Raw genomic sequence first — 18413 nt, 5'->3', positions numbered from 1 at the left:
GCATTAATTTAAGTTAGAAAAAAGTACTCCATTTAATAATATGCCGCAAATGTTATTTAGTTTGGTAATTAAAATTAATTAAACCGTTAATTTAAAGACTGGTAAATATGTGACTATTTGGTTATCAACATGGACAATGGATTAATTCAAATTAATGATTGTATCTTTAAAACAGGAGGAGATATCCCACGGCGATGATCAAGATTTTGGCCGTATTACTTCTGCATGCTGGTAAGTTTAAACATGTATTATGAAAACAAGCTTTACTTGAAAATTATATGTTAAATGGAATCAAAGTTTAAATTTACAATAACTCTTTATAATATTTGCAAAAAAACTTTAGGCATAGCAGAGTCATCAACCACTGCTTCAGCAACTACCATAACTGAAGCAACATCAACTGTAGCTGCCCAAACAACTACCACACCTGGGACAATGTCAACCACAGTTTCCCAGTCAACAACTTCATCTTCTTCAACAACAGCCCCTACTTCAGCAACTACCACAGCTGGACCAACATCAACTACAGCTGTCCCAACAACTACCACAGCTGGAGCAACATCAACCACAGTTTCTCAATCAACAACTACAGCTTCTTCAACAACAGCCCCTACTTCAGCAACTACCACAGCTGGAGCAACATCAACCACAGTTCTCCAATCAACAACTTCATCTTCTTCAACAACAGCCCCTACTTCAGAAACTACCACAGCTGGAGCAACATCAACTACAGCTGTCCCAACAACTACCACAGCTGGAGCAACATCAACCACAGTTTCTCAATCAACAACTACAGCTTCTTCAACAACAGCCCCTACTTCAGCAACTACCACAGCTGGATCAACATCAACCACAGTTCCTCAATCAACAACTACATCTTCTTCAACAACAGCCCCTACTTCAGCAACTACCACAGCTGGAGCAACATCAACCACAGTTCCCCAATCAACAACTACATATTCTTCAACAACAGCCCCTACTTCAGCAACTACCACAGCTGGAGCAACATCAACAGTTCCCCAATCAACAACTATATCTTCTTCAACAACAGCCCCTACTTCAACAACTACCACAGCTGGAGCAACATCAACCACAGTTCCCCAATCAACAACTACATCTTCTTCAACAACAGCCCCTACTTCAGCAACTACCACAGCTGGAGCAACATCAACCACAGTTCCCCAATCAACAACTACATCTTCTTCAACAACAGCCCCTACTTCAGCAACTACCACAGCTGGAGCAACATCAACCACAGTTCCCCAATCAACAACTACATCTTCTTCAACAACAGCCCCTACTTCAGCAACTACCACAGCTGAAGCAACATCAACAGTTCCCCAATCAACAACTATATCTTCTTCAACAACAGCCCCTACTTCAGCAACTACCACAGCTGGAGCAACATCAACCACAGTTCCCCAATCAACAACTACATCTTCTTCAACAACAGCCCCTACTTCAGCAACTACCACAGCTGGAGCAACATCAACCACAGTTCCCCAATCAACAACTACATCTTCTTCAACAACAGCCCCTACTTCAGCAACTACAACAGCTGGAGCAACATCAACCACAGTTCCCCAATCAACAACTATATCTTCTTCAACAACAGCCCCTACTTCAGAAACTACCACAGCTGGAGCAACATCAACCACAGCTATCCCAACAACTACCACAGCTGGAGCAACATCAACCACAGTTCCTGAATCAACAACTACATCTTCTTCATCAACAGCCCCTACTTCAGCAACTACCACAGCTGGAGCAACATCAACCACAGTTCCCCAATCAACAACTACATCTTCTTCAACAACAACCCCTACTTCAGCAACTACCACAGCTGGAGCAACATCAACCACAGTTCCCCAATCAACAACTACATCTTCTTCAACAACAGCCCCTACTTCAGCAACTACCACAGCTGGAGCAACATCAACCACAGTTCCCCAATCAACAACTACATCTTCTTCAACAACAGCCCCTACTTCAGAAACTACCACAGCTGGAGCAACATCAACCACAGTTCCCCAATCAACAACGATATCTTCTTCAACAACAGCCCCTACTTCAGCAATTACCACTGTTGGAGCAACATCAACAGTTCCCCAATCAACAACTATATCTTCATCAACAACAGCCCCTACTTCAACAACTACCACAGCTGGAGCAATATCAACCACAGTTCCCCAATCAACAACTACATCTTCTTCAACAACAGCCCCTACTTCAGCAACTACCACAGCTGGAGCAACATCAACAGTTCCCCAATCAACAACTACATCTTCTTCAACAACAGCCCCTACTTCAGAAACTACCACAGCTGGAGTAATATTAACCACAGCTATCCCAACAACTACCACAGCTGGAGCAACATTAACCACAGTTCCTGAATCAACAACTACATCTTCTTCATCAACAGCCCCTACTTCAGCAACTACCACAGCTGGAGCAACATCAACCACAGTTCCCCAATCAACAACTACATCTTCTTCAACAACAGCCCATACTTCAGCAAATGCCACAGCTGGAGCAACATCAACCACAGTTCCCCAATCAACAACTACATCTTCTTCAACAACATCCCCTACTTCAGAAACTACCACAGCTGGAGCAACATCAACCACAGTTCCCCAATCAACAACTACATCTTCTTCAACAACAGCCCCTACTTCAGCAAATGCCACAGCTGGAGCAACATCAACCACAGTTCCCCAATCAACAACTATATCTTCTTCAACAACAGCCCCTACTTCAGCAACTACCACAGCTGGAGCAACATCAACCACAGTTCCCCAATCAACAACTATATCTTCTTCAACAACAGCCCCTACTTCAGCAACTACCACAGCTGGAGCAACATCAACCACAGTTCCCCAATCAACAACTATATCTTCTTCAACAACAGCCCCTACTTCAGAAACTACCACAGCTGGAGCAACATCAACCACAGTTCCCCAATCAACAACTACATCTTCTTCAACAACAGCCCCTACTTCAGAAACTACCACAGCTGGAGCAACATCAACCACAGTTCCCCAATCAACAACTACATCTTCTTCAACAACAGCCCCTACTTCAGCAACTACCACAGCTGGAGCAACATCAACCACAGTTCCCCAATCAACAACTACATCTTCTTCAACAACAGCCCCTACTTCAGCAACTACCACAGCTGGAGAACCATCAACCACAGCTATCCCAACAACTACCACAGCTGGAGCAACATCAACCACAGTTTCCACTGCAACATCAACAGCTGGAGCAACAGCAACAACAACGGCTCAAACAACTACCACAGCTCGAGCAATAACGAGTACAGTTGCATCAACTACTTCTTCTCCAATTACAATTTCCTCAACAACTACCACAGCTGCCTCAACAACAACCACAGCTGCCAAAACAACTACCATAACTGGATCAACAACAACTTTGCAAACAGCAACTACAACTTCACCGACAAAAACAGTTGCCCCAACAACTATTACAGCTGGAGCAATATCAACCACAGTTTCCACAGCAACATCAACAGCTGGAGCAACAGCAACAACCACAGCCTCCTCCTCAGCAGTCATTCAGGAAACAAGCTTCGTATTGCTCACAGCAGTTATTACAATTGCTTTTTGGAATTAAGAACTGGACTAGCCTGTTTTTCAAGCTTTTGTTAACACAAAATGACTCTTGGATTTAATGAAGAAATTCCTATTTATTATGACTCATACTGTGCAATTGTGTTATATATTTTTTGGTACTTATATGAAATGTGACTGAGAAAGTTAGTAATTTATTGAATTTAATGAATTATTTAGGAAATGCTTGTTGAAATGCTTAAAACATTCACACAAAATCAAATGAGCCACATACAGTGATAATACACAAAACATAATCAGCTCTGCTATCTAACCAATGCATCAGGACATATATAATGAATATATATTTTTTAAAAGTTGGTAAATAAGGCAAGCAATTGACTGTGCATTTCAGTGGTGATTGTTCTACAACCTTTACTTGGATGTGTATGTTGAAAACCTTTTGAAGTTTTCATTGCATTAAAGAATAAAAGGAAGCTAACTTGACTAAGTCTGAGTTTGTTTTAATATGAAGCAACAACATGCATCATCTGTTAATAAAACATATTGGATGGGGGATGTCAAGGACACATTAAACTATTTTCAAAGTGTAGCAAGCAATTTACAAATAGCAAACATTTAAAACAACACAAATAGAAAAATAAAAAGATAAATAATATTATTTTTGTCACAACTAGAGTATATGTTATTACAGTATCACATTATGTTAACTTTGGTATCATCTTACATAGTCTCAAACTTACCATCTTACTGGTCTTAAACTTACAGCTTTCAGTATGCACTTATTAAATCACACAAAGTAAATTATTAATGATTCATGACTTTAATTCAGCTGTGTTCTGAATATTGCTGGTATGGACTTCATGCCTCTTTTTGTTTTTATTTGCCCTGCTTTTTTGTAGTTCTTGTACCCTCACATGTAAAAAGTTTTTTAAATTTCGTTTTATCTGAAACTGCTTGTGGTGCAAGCTTAACTGGACTCCCTTGAAGAAGGAATTATATCTCAATGGAATCTAAGTGGCTTAATAACGGTAAAAGAAAATTAAAAGAAAAGAAATAAATAGAAAAAAAACAAACTACTAGGTAATGTATTTTAATGTGACAAGTTTACATTTGATTTCAGTTAGGTTATCTGGCAAGTAGATACTTGCAGTCAGTTATGCAACCTTACAAGACTGAATGTAACTGTAAAAAATCTATTTGACCAGCTTTTATGAGGATTTTCTACTGCCTCTGATTTGCTCTGCTTCCAAATCTACTTTTAGAAACTCTAGGAACCACAAGTAAGAATGCAGTGTGAGACCAAAGTGCTCTTTTGGGAAAATACTGAACTATCAGATCTTTAAGATTTGATGTCAGGAGAAGAATTTTAAATTCTACTCTGGATTTAACAGGGATCCAATGAAGAGAATATAAAACTAGAGAAATATGAACCCTCGTGCTAATTTTCACTATAAGTCTCACAGAGACATTTTGGATCAGCTGGCAGCTTTTCAGAATTGTTGGGACAGCCCTATAAAAAAGAATAATGAAAAATTACAGTGGATGATGAAGGAAAATGATATGCTCAATGAAATGAATAGCAAGACTGAAAAAACACAAAAAAAGAAAAGAAGAAAAGAAAATTAATATCAGTGCATCATGAAACACACTCAGTTGTCTGAGTTGTTAATTAATTTAGGCAGCCATGGACAAAATATAAATGAAATATTTTTATTTTTGAATACTGGTATCACTAAAACACATGGACATTTATTTCCTGGTCACTTCTGACAATTACAGTTAAAGGATATATATTTTGAAATTAGAAGTATAATTAACACATGCTTAACATGTTGAAGCAGCCTTTCTTCTTTAAATTGGAATTGAATAGCACTCTTTTGAAAGTGCCCCCGTACCCCACATACAATTTGATATTTTTTCTGCGCTATGCCTTACATGACCTTTAAATACTCACCTCCTTTGTGAACCCTTGATTAGCCTCAAGTTTGAAAAGGCAACTCTTAACATCATTGTTTCATTCTAAATCTGATGTGCTGCCAGGAGCAAAGAAAGAGAATATCAATACAGTGATATCTGCAATATTTGGGGGTATTTGTTTATTTTAGTATTTTTAGCATGGGCTGTCAGAAACACTTTATGAGTAAGACATAAAACACAGGACTCAAGATATTTCTCTGTCTTTCCATTAAGGTGTAACTGCTGCCTCCACAACCACACCCAGCTCTTCAGGCCAACCTGTTTGTCAGAAAACGTACCAAAACAACCTCACCTACACAACTCATTTAAAAATAATAATAAAAATAATAATAATATAAATAATAAACCCCACAGTTTAAATTAGTTTAACTTCCCAAACAGCATATCTTTACAGAGTGAGTGTGTCATGATGTTCTCAAACCAACTGACTGATTACAGATAATCAACTAACTCTCACAGCACAGTTAATGACATTAATAGAACCTCAGGAAACAATAGAAGAGAAGACACACCTGTTGGTTTTGGAAGGATCCCAGTAACACTTTGACCTGACATTTACAGAGGCATGCTATGGGAAAGGAACAATAAGCAAAGTTGTTGTATTAAGGGGCATCTTTAATAACACAAACAATGGTGGTATTTCCTGGTCACTTCTGACAATTACAGTTAAAGGATATATATGCATACAGGAATTGGCAAGAGTCAAATACAGGAGGTGTAATTCGAAAGGTCAAAAGACAGGATATAGAAAGATGCAGAAGATGCAGGCATCAAAAAGTATGAAAGGCAAAAAAATGATCAAATGAAGACGCAATAGAAGAAAAGGTTAAGAAAATGATATTTTAGGTTTACTTCTATAACTTTTAAGAGTTAACAGGACTTAGGACATCAAATAAATGTACTGTAATATTTGTCCATAGTTTGTCCTGAAAGGTTGTGATGACTAGAAATCAAAATTTTCTTTTGTTCTATTGGTTGTACTTTTTAATCTGTGAAATTTGATTCACAAAAAAGTAAAGAAAACATTAAAAACTGTAGTGGAGTAGAATGACTATTTTAGAAAAATAGTAACATCCTGATAATTTGGCTGATCATGTTCTAGATTGTTCATAAGTTTCGTTTCATAAGTAAACAAATTCACAATATTTGTTTCTCCAACCATGAGGCCGAACGTCAACCACACCAGAAATAAATTTACTTTACTACTTCTACATTTACTTTACACTTTACTAAAAACTTTTGCAACATCCTGGTTGGGTTTAGACTATAAGATTACTTTGGTTAGGGATGGAAAACAATCAAGTTTAGGGCTAAAAATACATTAATTCTAAAATGTGATTTTGCTCGTGTATTGTTGATGTATAAAATACATGCATAAATCCATTAGAAAAAAAAAGGAAGAAATAATCCTGGTTAAGACTTACATATATTTTTTATACTACATTATTGTTTTATAAACAGATAATTTGCTTACACTTCCCATTGGGTTGCCCTCATTGAGGTAGGTGAGGGTTATGGCAAGGGTTGGTGGGTAGTCTTTAAACGTAATCATAAATCATTGCTGCATGCATAAACAAACCACCCATGAGGGCATTTTGTAAGATCAGTATTGCCAGGACATATAAATATCAATAATGCTGTATAATGTGTTTCTTTGTGACTTGGAGACTTAAAAGACTCTGCATCTGGTTTTCAGATTGCATGCAAAAAGGGTGGCAAGATTAAAGGACTGCTTGATAACAACATATGATGTGATCTGTGGCATGTTACTTAAAGGAGTGCCTCTCTGCCACAGATACGTAATTGGTGACTGAGAGTTTCCACCCATATTATCTTCAGTGTTAGCTCTTTTGTGTTATTTTGGAAGCTGTTTGTTTATATTGCTCTTTGCTACTGATGATGCTGTATGTGCTATCACAGTTGTTGCCAGGCTACAAACACAACACCTGGATGATTTAAGGTAATCTCTGGAGATTTCAGCCACGTCTCCTTCTCTGCTACACTTCTAACATTCCATCCGACTGTTAACTGATTTTGTTGTAAACCAGTGAAAAAAGTGAAAATCTCATTTCTTCATTAGGTCCCACCCTCACTTGGACAGAGATTAAGTTTTTCAGGATCAACATGCAGAGATCACTTAACCGTCAAAATCGCCACCAACACCTCAATTTTAAAATGATATCTACTAGTCATTCACCCTGAAGCGAAAATAGGCATTTTATCTCTGGAAAACAAAGGGATATGGTTAGAAAGAGAGAAATTGCGATGATGCCTGAACATGCAGCAGATAAAAATCCTCACAGCTACCTCCACATATGCAACTCATAATGTGAGCATTACACGATGACTGTCATCTGTCAAAGACTTTGTGAAGTCTTCCCAGGAAACTTGGATGCAAACCTTGACTTGGTACTGTGCTGTCCAGGGTTTAAAGTCTCAGAGGCATACAGTATGAACGCTTCCTGTGAAAACATAACCCAGTAGCAGACTTAGAATGTGTTTTGGTTCAGGAATGAATAAGAATTGTATAAAAGATAAACTGTCAAATAATGTAACAGGTTAAATCTCCAGATAAGCATTAAGATTTTTTATTTCAAGTTCTTTTTTTCTTGAGCAGACTTTGCATAATAAACAGAAAAAAAACCATTGATGAATTTTTTTCAAGATTAGCACTGACATTTATAGTTTAACCTTACTGCGTCACAGAATGAAATATTATGGAAAAGAACAGATCCATATGACATGTATGACTGTGTATATATAAATGTGAAACATGTGTCTCTTGATGTCACAGTTCAGTGCTGTGCGTCAGATTCTCTGCATTGCATTCCTCTGCAGTCATCATGCAGACTTGCTTGTCGCTTCACACAGATCTTACAGGGGATACAAAGTAAAATACTAATATTCAAAGGTTTAAAACAGATGTTTTCCAACAATAGTCAAGTCAAGTCAAATTCATTTGAATAGCACTTTTCATGTTCAAAACAATTCAAAGTGCTCTACATAAAATAAAAGCATTGCAGCGAGGAGTGGAAGAAGCATTAAAAATACTTGAAAGAATATAAAGAGAAACAAATAAAATAATTAAAATGAATCAAAATGATTATAAGCAAGCAACAGTCTAGATAAAATATCGTGCAGATTTCATGCATGGACACATGAGAAAAGAAATGTTTTTAACCTGGATTTAAAAATGTCTACATTTGGTGAAAGTTTAATCTCCCCTGGCAGTTTGTTCCACTTGTTTGCAGCATAACAGCTAAATGCTGCTTCTCCATGTTAAGTGTGGACTTATAATAATGGAAAAAAAAAATTTGATTGGTTACTTGCTCGCTTAAACTAATCTTAGAACAAACAACTTTGATATTATTGACTTTTTAAGGTTAAAAATGTATGCTTCTGTTGACATGTGATCACATACAATGTTTTATTTGTTAACATTAGTGACAAAAAAACACCTAATTCAAATACAGCTGTTTGACTACAGCTCTGCCCTTTTTTCTTTTATTAATGCATTAAACAAGCATACAACAATTGCTTTGGTCTGGTGTGCCTAAGACCAAAATGTACAAAAATAATGTAATGTGAAATAATGAATATTTGCAAAACATTTGTGTAGGGTTAGGGTTAACTCTAAAAATTTAAATCTTTAGTTAGGGTTAACTCTAACTCTAACTCTAACTCTAACCTTTTATGATAATAAGTATACTACTTAGAATCTTAATGAACTGAAAGATTAAGATAAATACATAAAAAAGCTCAACCAAAACTTGGTCCCATGCTATTGCAAAAACATCACAAATCAAACGTCATGTACTTGTGTGAAACAATATAAGAAATGCATCAAAACCTGTTTGACTCACAAAGCACGCACCAATTTAAAAAGGATGAAATGAAAAAACTTTGAAAGAGGTGACCACACCTAAAATGAATATGTACTGACAATATTAGTCATCCATACAGAAAACATGCTTGTTCGAACCCGACGCCATCACACCGACACTGTGTGGCTATAAAAGCTTCTTTCTGACACTGGACAACAGTTCCAATCAAACAGCGAACAGAGCATCAGTCTTCATAAGAATTTCAGTAACTGCATCGAAGACATATGATGGCCAGACAAAATCTGTAAGTACTGCTTAACTGACTGGTATCAGTCATTGGAACTTGTTGTTGTTTGTGTTTTTTTTCTTTGTCTCTCTGTCAGTGATTAGACAATATAACTTGTTTTTGTTATCCTCACCCAATATTCCGAAACGTAAATGATTATATAGGTTTAGATAAGTATTCTTCTGTTTTTAAATCTAGAAAAAGAGGTCAAAGATGAAAAATATCGAGATTTCTTTTATCATAAAATGTTTATTAATTAAAAAAATACACCTGTGTTACATTAGGAATGGCAAACAATCTAAGAATGAAATATAACCTGCTGAGATCTAAGTACATGGTGAAAATCTTGAGAGATAAGCAGCAATTTTTTGTCTTAATGATGCATTAATTTAAGTTAGAAAAAAGTACTCCATTTAATAATATGCCGCAAATGTTATTTAGTTTGGTAATTAAAATGAATTAAACCGTTAATTTAAAGACTGGTAAATATGTGACTATTTGGTTATCAACATGGACAATGGATTAATTCAAATTAATGATTGTATCTTTAAAACAGGAGGAGATATCCCACGGCGATGATCAAGATTTTGGCCGTATTACTTCTGCATGCTGGTAAGTTTAAACATGTATTATGAAAACAAGCTTTACTTGAAAATTATATGTTGAATGGAATCAAAGTTTAAATTTACAATAACTCTTTATAATATTTGCAAAAAAACTTTAGGCATAGCAGAGTCATCAACCACTGCTTCAGCAACTACCATAACTGAAGCAACATCAACTATAGCTGCCCAAACAACTACCACTCCTGGGACAATGTCAACCACAGTTTCCCAGTCAACAACTTCATCTTCTTCAACAACAGCCCCTACTTCAGCAACTACCACAGCTGGAGCAACATCAACTACAGCTGTCCCAACAACTACCACAGCTGGAGCAACATCAACCACAGTTTCTCAATCAACAACTACAGCTTCTTCAACAACAGCCCCGACTTCAGCAACTACCACAGCTGGAGCAACATCAACCACAGTTCTCCAATCAACAACCTCATCTTCTTCAACAACAGCCCCTACTTCAGAAACTACCACAGCTGGAGCAACATCAACTACAGCTGTCCCAACAACTACCACAGCTGGAGCAACATCAACCACAGTTTCTCAATCAACAACTACAGCTTCTTCAACAACAGCCCCTACTTCAGCAACTACCACAGCTGGAGCAACATCAACCACAGTTCCCCAATCAACAACTACATCTTCTTCAACAACAGCCCCTACTTCAGCAATTACCACAGCTGGAGCAACATCAACAGTTCCCCAATCAACAACTATATCTTCTTCAACAACAGCCCCTACTTCAACAACTACCACAGCTGGAGCAACATCAACCACAGTTCCCCAATCAACAACTACATCTTCTTCAACAACAGCCCCTACTTCAGAAACTACCACAGCTGGAGCAACATCAACCACAGTTCCCCAATCAACAACTATATCTTCTTCAACAACAGCCCCTACTTCAGAAACTACCACAGCTGGAGTAACATCAACCACAGCTATCCCAACAACTACCACAGCTGGAGCAACATCTACCACAGTTCCTGAATCAACAACTACATCTTCTTCATCAACAGCCCCTACTTCAGCAACTACCACAGCTGGAGCAACATCAAACACAGTTCTCCAATCAACAACTACTTCTTCTTCAACAACAGCCCCTACTTCAGAAACTACCACAGCTGGAGCAACATCAACCACAGCTATCCCAACAACTACCACAGCTGGAGCAACATCAACCACAGTTTCTCAATCAACAACTACAGCTATGTCAACAACAGCCCCTACTTCAGCAACTACCACAGCTGGAGCAACATCAACCACAGTTCCCCAATCAACAACTACATCTTCTTCAACAACAGTCCCTACTTCAGCAACTACCACAGCTGGAGCAACATCAACCACAGTTCCCCAATCAACAACTACATCTTCTTCAACAACAGTCCCTACTTCAGCAACTACCACAGCTGGAGCAACATCAACCACAGTTCCCCAATCAACAACTACATCTTCTTCAACAACAGCCCCTACTTCAGCAACTACAGCAGCTGAAGCAACATCAACAGTTCCCCAATCAACAACTATATCTTCTTCAACAACAGCCCCTACTTCAGCAACTACCACAGCTGGAGCAACATCAACCACAGTTCCCCAATCAACAACTACATCTTCTTCAACAACAGCCCCTATTTCAGCAATTACCACAGCTGGAGCAACATCAACAGTTCCCCAATCAACAACTATATCTTCTTCAACAACAGCCCCTACTTCAACAACTACCACAGCTGGAGCAACATCAACCACAGTTCCCCAATCAACAACTACATCTTCTTCAACAACAGCCCCTACTTCAGCAACTACAACAGCTGGAGCAACATCAACCACAGTTCCCCAATCAACAACTATATCTTCTTCAACAACAGCCCCTACTTCAGAAACTACCACAGCTGGAGCAACATCAACCACAGCTATCCCAACAACTACCACAGCTGGAGCAACATCAAACACAGTTCCTGAATCAAAAACTACATCTTATTCATCAACAGCCCCTACTTCAGCAACTACCACAGCTGGAGCAACATCAACAACAGTTCCTCAATCAACAACTACACAATCTTCATCAACAGCCCCTACTTCAGCAACTACCACAGCTGGAGCAACATCAACCACAGTTCCCCAATCAACAACTACATCTTCTTCAACAACAACCCCTACTTCTGCAACTACCACAGCTGGAGCAACATCAACCACAGTTCCCCAATCAACAACTACATCTTCTTCAACAACAGCCCCTACTTCAGCAACTACCACAGCTGGAGCAACATCAACCACAGTTCCCCAATCAACAACTACATCTTCTTTAACAACAGCCCCTACTTCAGCAACTACCACAGCTGGAGCAACATCAACCACAGTTCCCCAATCAACAACTACATCTTCTTCAACAACAGCCCCTACTTCAGCAACTACCACAGCTGGAGCAACATCAACCACAGTTCCCCAATCAACAACTACATCTTCTTCAACAACAGCCCCTACTTCAGCAACTACAACAGCTGGAGCAACATCAACCACAGTTCCCCAATCAACAACTATGTCTTCTTCAACAACAGCCCCTACTTCAGAAACTACCACAGCTGGAGCAACATCAACCACAGCTATCCCAACAACTACCACAGCTGGAGCAACATCAAACACAGTTCCTGAATCAACAACTACATCTTATTCATCAACAGCCCCTACTTCAGCAACTACCACAGCTGGAGCAACATCAACAACAGTTCCTCAATCAACAACTACACAATCTTCATCAACAGCCCCTACTTCAGCAACTACCACAGCTGGAGCAACATCAACCACAGTTCCCCAATCAACAACTACATCTTCTTCAACAACAACCCCTACTTCTGCAACTACCACAGCTGGAGCAACATCAACCACAGTTCCCCAATCAACAACTACATCTTCTTCAACAACAGCCCCTACTTCAGCAACTACCACAGCTGGAGCAACATCAACCACAGTTCCCCAATCAACAACTACATCTTCTTTAACAACAGCCCCTACTTCAGCAACTACCACAGCTGGAGCAACATCAACCACAGTTCCCCAATCAACAACTACATCTTCTTCAACAACAGCCCCTACTTCAGCAACTACCACAGCTGGAGCAACATCAACCACAGTTCCCCAATCAACAACTACATCTTCTTCAACAACAGCCCATACTTCAGCAACTACCACAGCTGGAACAACATCAACCACAGTTCCCCAATCAACAACGATATCTTCTTCAACAACAGCCCCTACTTCAGCAATTACCACTGTTGGAGCAACATCAACAGTTCCCCAATCAACAACTATATCTTCATCAACAACAGCCCCTACTTCAACAACTACCACAGCTGGAGCAATATCAACCACAGTTCCCCAATCAACAACTACATCTTCTTCAACAACAGCCCCTACTTCAGCAACTACCACAGCTGGAGCAACATCAACCACAGTTCCCCAATCAACAACTATATCTTCTTCAACAACAGCCCCTACTTCAGCAACTACCACAGCTGGAGTAATATCAACCACAGCTATCCCAACAACTACCACAGCTGGAGCAACATCAACCACAGTTCCTGAATCAACAACTACATCTTCTTCATCAACAGCCCCTACTTCAGCAACTACCACAGCTGGAGCAACATCAAACACAGTTCCCCAATCAACAACTACATCTTCTTCAACAACAGCCCCTACTTCAGAAACTACCACAGCTGGAGCAACATCAACCACAGTTCCTCAATCAACAACTATATCTTCTTCAACAACAGCCCCTACTTCAGAAACTACCACAGCTGGAGCAACATCAACCACAGCTATCCCAACAACTACCAAAGCTGGAGCAACATCAACCACAGTTCCTCAATCAACAACTACACATTCTTCATCAACAGCCCCTACTTCAGCAACTACCACAGCTGGAGCAACATCAACCACAGTTCCCCAATCAACAGCTACATCTTCTTCAACAACAGCCCCTACTTCAGCAACTACCACAGCTGGAGTAATATCAACCACAGCTATCTCAACAACTACCACAGCTGGAGCAACATCAACCACAGTTCCTGAATCAACAACTACATCTTCTTCATCAACAGCCCCTACTTCAGCAACTACCACAGCTGGAGCAACATCAACCACAGTTCCCCAATCAACAACTACATATTCTTCAACAACAGCCCCTACTTCAGCAACTACCACAGCTGGAGCAACATCAACCACAGTTCCCCAATCAACAACGATATCTTCTTCAACAACAGCCCCTACTTCAGCAATTACCACTGTTGGAGCAACATCAACAGTTCCCCAATCAACAACTATATCTTCATCAACAACAGCCCCTACTTCAACAACTACCACAGCTGGAGCAATATCAACCACAGTTCCCCAATCAACAACTACATCTTCTTCAACAACAGCCCCTACTTCAGCAACTACCACAGCTGGAGCAACATCAACCACAGTTCCCCAATCAACAACTATATCTTCTTCAACAACAGCCCCTACTTCAGCAACTACCACAGCTGGAGTAATATCAACCACAGCTATCCCAACAACTACCACAGCTGGAGCAACATCAACCACAGTTCCTGAATCAACAACTACATCTTCTTCATCAACAGCCCCTACTTCAGCAACTACCACAGCTGGAGCAACATCAAACACAGTTTCCCAATCAACAACTACATCTTCTTCAACAACAGCCCCTACTTCAGAAACTACCACAGCTGGAGCAACATCAACCACAGTTCCTCAATCAACAACTATATCTTCTTCAACAACAGCCCCTACTTCAGAAACTACCACAGCTGGAGCAACATCAACCACAGCTATCCCAACAACTACCAAAGCTGGAGCAACATCAACCACAGTTCCTCAATCAACAGCTACATCTTCTTCAACAACAACCCCTACTTCAGCAACTACCACAGCTGGAGCAACATCAACCACAGTTCCCCAATCAACAACTACATCTTCTTCAACAACAGCCCCTACTTCAGCAACTACCACAGCTGGAGCAACATCAACCACAGTTCACCAATCAACAACTATATCTTCTTCAACAACAGCCCCTACTTCAGCAACTACCACAGCTGGAGCAACATCAACCACAGTTCCCCAATCAACAACTACATCTTCTTCAACAACAGCCCCTACTTCAGCAACTACCACAGCTGGAGCAACATCAACCACAGTTCCCCAATCAACAACTACATCTTCTTCAACAACAGCCCATACTTCAGCAAATGCCACAGCTGGAGCAACATCAACCACAGTTCCCCAATCAACAACTATATCTTCTTCAACAACAGCCCCTACTTCAGCAACTACCACAGCTGGAGCAACATCAACCACAGTTCCCCAATCAACAACTATATCTTCTTCAACGACAGCCCCTACTTCAGCAACTACCACAGCTGGAGCAACATCAACCACAGTTCCCCAATCAACAACTATATCTTCTTCAACAACAGCCCCTACTTCAGCAACTACCACAGCTGGAGAAACATCAACCAAAGTTCCCCAATCAACAACTATATCTTCTTCAACAACAGCCCCTACTTCAGAAACTACCACAGCTGGAGCAACATCAACCACAGTTCCCCAATCAACAACTACATCTTCTTCAACAACAGCCCCTACTTCAGAAACTACCACAGCTGGAGCAACATCAACCACAGTTCCCCAATCAACAACTACATCTTCTTCAACAACAGCCCCTACTTCAGCAACTACCACAGCTGGAGCAACATCAACCACAGTTCCCCAATCAACAACTACATCTTCTTCAACAACAGCCCCTACTTCAGCAACTACCACAGCTGGAGAAACATCAACCACAGCTATCCCAACAACTACCACAGCTGGAGCAACATCAACCACAGTTTCCACAGCAACATCAACAGCTGGAGCAACAGCAACAACAACGGCTCAAACAACTACCACAGCTCGAGCAATAACGAGTACAGTTGCATCAACTACTTCTTCTCCAATTACAATTTCCTCAACAACTACCACAGCTGCCTCAACAACAACCACAGCTGCCAAAACAACTACCGTAACTGGAGCAACAACAACTTTGCAAACAGCAACTACAACTTCACCGACAAAAACAGTTGCCCCAACAACTATTACAGCTGGAGCAATATCAACCACAGTTTCCACAGCAACATCAACAGCTGGAGCAACAGCAACAACCACAGCCTCCTCCTCAGCAGTCATTCAGGAAACAAGCTTCGTATTGCTCACAGCAGTTATTACAATTGCTTTTTGGAATTAAGAACTGGACTAGCGTGTTTTTCAAGCTTTTGTTAACACAAAATGACTCTTGGATTTAATGAAGAAATTCCTATCTATTATGACTCATACTGTGCAATTGTGTTATATATTTTTTGGTACTTATATGAAATGTGACTGAGAAAGTTAGTAATTTATTGAATTTAATGAATTATTTAGGAAATGCTTGTTGAAATGCTTAAAACATTCACACAGAATCAAATGAGCCACATACAGTGATAATACACAAAACATAATCAGCTCTGCTATCTAACCAATGCATCAGGACATATATAATGAATATATATTTTTTAAAAGTTGGTAAATTAGGCAAGCAATTGACTGCATTTCAGTGGTGATTGTTCTACAACCTTTACTTGGATGTGTATGTTGAAAACCTTTTGAAGTTTTCATTGCATTAAAGAATAAAAGGAAGCTAACTTGACTAAGTCTGAGTTTGTTTTAATATGAAGCAACAACATGCATTATCTGTTAATAAAACATATTGGATGGGGGATGTCAAGGACACATTAAACTATTTTCAAAGTGTAGCAAGCAATTTACAAATAGCAAACATTTAAAACAACACAAATAGAAAAATAAAAAGATAAATAATATTATTTTTGTCACAACTAGAGTATATGTTATTACAGTATCACATTATGTTAACTTTGGTATCATCTTACATAGTCTCAAACTTACCATCTTACTGGTCTTAAACTTACAGCTTTCAGTATGCACTTATTAAATCACACAAAGTAAATTATTAATGATTCATGACTTTAATTCAGCTGTGTTCTGAATATTGCTGGTATGGACTTCATGCCTCTTTTTGTTTTTATTTGCCCTGCTTTTTTGTAGTTCTTGTACCCTCACATGTAAAAAGTTTTTTAAATTTCATTTTATCTGAAACTGCTTGTGGTGCAAGCTTAACTGGACTCCCTTGAAGAAGGAATTATATCTCAATGGAATCTAAGTGGCTTAATAACGGTAAAAGAAAATTAAAAGAAAAGAAATAAATAGAAAAAAACAAACTACTAGGTAATGTATTTTAATGTGACAAGTTTACATTTGATTTCAGTTAGGTTATCTGGCAAGTAGATACTTGCAGTCAGTTATGCAACCTTACAAGACTGAATGTAACTGTAAAAAATCTATTTGACCAGCTTTTATGAGGATTTTCTACTGCCTCTGATTTGCTCTGCTTCCAAATCTACTTTTAGAAACTCTAGGAACCACAAGTAAGAATGCAGTGTGAGACCAAAGTGCTCTTTTGGGAAAATACTGAACTATCAGATCTTTAAGATTTGATGTCAGGAGAAGAATTTTAAATTCTACTCTGGATTTAACAGGGATCCAATGAAGAGAATATAAAACTAGAGAAATATGAACCCTTGTGCTAATTTTCACTATAAGTCTCACAGAGACATTTTGGATCAGCTGGCAGCTTTTCAGAATTGTTGGGAGAGCCCTATAAAAAAGAATAATGAAAAATTACAGTGGATGATGAAGGAAAATGATATGCTCAATGAAATGAATAGCAAGACTGAAAAAACACAAAAAAAGAGAAAAGAAAATTAATATCAGTGCATCATGAAACACACTCATTTGTCTGAGTTGTTAATTAATTTAGGCAGCCATGGACAAAATATAAATGAAATATTTTTATTTTTGAATACTGGTATCACTAAAGCACATGAACATTTATTTCCTGGTCACTTCTGACAATTACAGTTAAAGGATATATATTTTGAAATTAAATGTATAATTAACACATGCTTAACATGTTGAAGCAGCCTTTCTTCTTTGAATTGGAATTTAATAGCACTCTTTTGAAAGT

General features: G+C 38.9%; 1 long non-coding RNA gene across 1 annotated transcript; it reads left to right on the top strand.

Annotated features, from left to right (window-relative positions):
- Window positions 1–9617: 9617 nt before the first annotated feature.
- Window positions 9618–10909, top strand: LOC142368062 (uncharacterized). Its single transcript, XR_012767237.1, has 3 exons — window positions 9618–9698; window positions 10237–10292; window positions 10405–10909. It is a non-coding gene; the product is annotated as an uncharacterized LOC142368062 (long non-coding RNA).
- The last annotated feature ends 7504 nt before the right edge of the window (window positions 10910–18413 follow it).

The sequence above is a fragment of the Odontesthes bonariensis genome, chromosome 18, assembly GCF_027942865.1.
Source record: "Odontesthes bonariensis isolate fOdoBon6 chromosome 18, fOdoBon6.hap1, whole genome shotgun sequence".
Taxonomy (NCBI): Eukaryota; Metazoa; Chordata; class Actinopteri; order Atheriniformes; family Atherinopsidae; genus Odontesthes; species Odontesthes bonariensis.
This window is presented reverse-complemented; position numbering and strand designations above follow the sequence as displayed.